Source organism: Lampetra fluviatilis, unplaced genomic scaffold, assembly GCF_964198595.1.
Source record: "Lampetra fluviatilis unplaced genomic scaffold, kcLamFluv1.1 SCAFFOLD_159, whole genome shotgun sequence".
Lineage (NCBI taxonomy): Eukaryota > Metazoa > Chordata > Hyperoartia > Petromyzontiformes > Petromyzontidae > Lampetra > Lampetra fluviatilis.
Window position 1 is genome coordinate 179,548 of NW_027620583.1, and position 3,616 is coordinate 183,163.

Here is a 3,616-nt window from a genome sequence, read left to right on the forward strand (position 1 = left end):
TGAGTGTGTGAGTGAGTGTGTGAGTGAGTGGGTGAGTGAGTGGGTGAGTGTGTGAGTGACACGGGCTAGAGAAGAGATGGAGTGATGGGTGAGTGGGTGAGTGTGTGGGTGAGTTAGTGGGTGGGTGAGTGAGTAGGTGAGTGTGTGAGTGAGTGGGTGAGTGAGTGGGTGAGTGTGTGAGTGACACGGGCTAGAGAGGAGATGGAGTGATGTGGTACAGGAGGACGTGGAGCTGAGTGGACTTGCCGATGACCGGTACCAGCGGTGTCAAAATCGGCCTCTGTGGAGGAGGCTCGTGAAGGCTGCTGCTGCTGCTATAAAAATAAATAAATGTTGTGTTGTCAAACCCGCCACCACCCAACACACAATCTGATTAAGCACTTGCCCCAACGGTGTGTTAAAGGCTACCTGGGGGACCTTTGTCTTTGTGTGTGATGACAGCACTTGCCCCAACGGTCTGTCTAAGGCTACCTGGGGGAACTTTGTCTTTGTGTGTGATGACAGCACTTGCCCCAACGGTCTGTCTAAGGCTACCTGGGGGCACCTTTATCTTTGTCTGTGTGATGACAGCACTTGCCCCAACGGTCTGTCTAAGGCTACCTGGGGGAACTTTGTCTGTGTGATGACAGCACTTGCCCCAACGGCCTGTCTAAGGCTACCTGGGGGCACCTTTGTCTTTGTGTGTGATGACAGCACTTGCCCCAACGGCCTGTCTAAGGCTACCTGGGGGCACCTTTATCTTTGTGTGTGATGACAGCACTTGCCCCAACGGCCTGTCTAAGGCTACCTGGGGGAACTTTGTCTTTGTGTGTGATGACAGCACTTGCCCCAACGGTCTGTCTAAGGCTACCTGGGGGAACTTTGTCTGTGTGATGACAGCACTTGCCCCAACGGTCTGTCTAAGGCTACCTGGGGGAACTTTGTCTGTGTGATGACAGCACTTGCCCCAACGGCCTGTCTAAGGCTACCTGGGGGCACCTTTGTCTTTGTGTGTGATGACAGCACTTGCCCCAACGGCCTGTCTAAGGCTACCTGGGGGCACCTTTATCTTTGTGTGTGATGACAGCACTTGCCCCAACGGCCTGTCTAAGGCTACCTGGGGGAACTTTGTCTTTGTGTGTGATGACAGCACTTGCCCCAACGGTCTGTCTAAGGCTACCTGGGGGAACTTTGTCTTTGTGTGTGATGACAGCACTTGCCCCAACGGTCTGTCTAAGGCTACCTGGGGGAACTTTGTCTGTGTGATGACAGCACTTGCCCCAACGGTCTGTCTAAGGCTACCTGGGGGAACTTTGTCTGTGTGATGACAGCACTTGCCCCAACGGCCTGTCTAAGGCTACCTGGGGGCACCTTTGTCTTTGTGTGTGATGACAGCACTTGCCCCAACGGCCTGTCTAAGGCTACCTGGGGGCACCTTTATCTTTGTGTGTGATGACAGCACTTGCCCCAACGGCCTGTCTAAGGCTACCTGGGGGCACCTTTGTCTTTGTGTGTGATGACAGCACTTGCCCCAACGGCCTGTCTAAGGCTACCTGGGGGCACCTTTATCTTTGTGTGTGATGACAGCACTTGCCCCAACGGCCTGTCTAAGGCTACCTGGGGGAACTTTGTCTTTGTGTCTCCAGGACGGTGAGGAACTTGAGTGCCTCACGAAGCCACGGGGGGACGACTCTGACTCCGACTCGCTCTGAGGGGTGGACGACTTGTACTCCACCACGAGGGGTGGACAACTTGTCCACCATGAGAGGAGGGGACGACTTCTACTCCACCACGAGGGGGGTGGACGACTTCTACTCCACTACAAGGAGGGGGCGACTATGAGGGGACGACTTCTACTCCACCACGAGGGGTGGACGACTTCTACTCCACCACAAGGAGGGGACGACTTCTCCACCACGAGGGGACGACTTCTACTCCACCATGAGGGGTGGACAACTTTTACTCCACCATGAGGGGTGGACAACTTTTACTCCACCAAGAGGGGTGGACAACTTCTACTCCACCACAAGAAGGGGACGACTTCTCCACCACGAGGGGACGACTTCTACTCCACCATGAGGGTGGTGGACGACTTCTACTCCACCACGAGGGGATGACTCTGAGGGGACGACTTCTACACCATGAGGGGGGTGGACAACTATGAGGGGAGTGGACGACTCTGAGGAGGGTGGACGACTTGTCCACCATGAGGGGAGTGGACGACTCTGAGGAGGGTGGACGACTTGTCCACCATGAGGGGAGTGGACGACTCTGAGGAGGGTGGACGACTTGTCCACCATGAGGGGAGTGGACGACTCTGAGGAGGGTGGACGACTTGTCCACCATGAGGGGAGTGGACGACTCTGAGGAGGGTGGACGACTTGTCCACCATGAGGGGAGTGGACGACTCTGAGGAGGGTGGACGACTTGTCCACCATGAGGGGAGTGGATGACTCTGAGGAGGGTGGACGACTTGTCCACCATGAGGGGAGTGGATGACTCTGAGGAGGGTGGACGACTTGTCCACCATGAGGGGAGTTGATGACTCTGAGGAGGGTGGACGACTTGTCCACCATGAGGGGAGTTGAGGACTCTGAGGAGGGTGGACGACTTGTCCACCATGAGGGGAGTGGATGACTCTGAGGAGGGTGGACGACTTGTCCACCATGAGGGGAGTGGATGACTCTGAGGAGGGTGGACGACTTGTCCACCATGAGGGGAGTTGATGACTCTGAGGAGGGTGGACGACTTGTCCATCATGAGGGGAGTGGATGACTCTGAGGAGGGTGGACGACTTGTCCATCATGAGGGGAGTGGATGACTCTGAGGAGGGTGGACGACTTGTCCACCATGAGGGGAGTGGATGACTCTGAGGAGGGTGGACGACTGGGTGGTGATGTTGCTGCTGGACTCATTGATGAGATAGCGAAAATAAACTTTGGTGTGTGTCACTGTCACTGTGTGTGTGTGTAGGTGTGTGTGTGTGTGTAGGTGTGTGTGTGTGTAGGTGTGTGTGTGTGTGTAGGTGTGTGTGTGTGTGTGTAGGTGTGTGTGTGTGTAGGTGTGTGTGTGTGTGTGTAGGTGTGTAGGTGTGTGTGTAGGTGTGTGTGTGTGTGTAGGTGTGTGTGTGTGTGTGTAGGTGTGTAGGTGTGTGTGTAGGTGTGTGTGTGTGTAGGTGTGTGTGTGTGTAGGTGTGTGTGTGTGTGTAGGTGTGTGTGTGTGTAGGTGTGTGTGTGTGTGTAGGTGTGTGTGTGTGTGTGTAGGTGTGTGTGTGTGTAGGTGTGTGTGTGTGTGTGTAGGTGTGTAGGTGTGTGTGTAGGTGTGTGTGTGTGTGTAGGTGTGTGTGTGTGTGTGTAGGTGTGTAGGTGTGTGTGTAGGTGTGTGTGTGTGTAGGTGTGTGTGTGTGTAGGTGTGTGTGTGTGTGTAGGTGTGTGTGTGTGTAGGTGTGTGTGTGTGTGTAGGTGTGTGTGTGTGTAGGTGTGTCTGTGTGTGTAGGTGTGTGTGTGTGTGTGTAGGTGTGTAGGTGTGTGTGTAGGTGTGTGTGTGTGTGTAGGGGTGTGTGTGTGTGTGTGTAGGTGTGTGTGTGTGTGTAGGTGTGTGTGTGTGTAGGTGTGTCTGTGTGTGTAGGTGTGTGTGT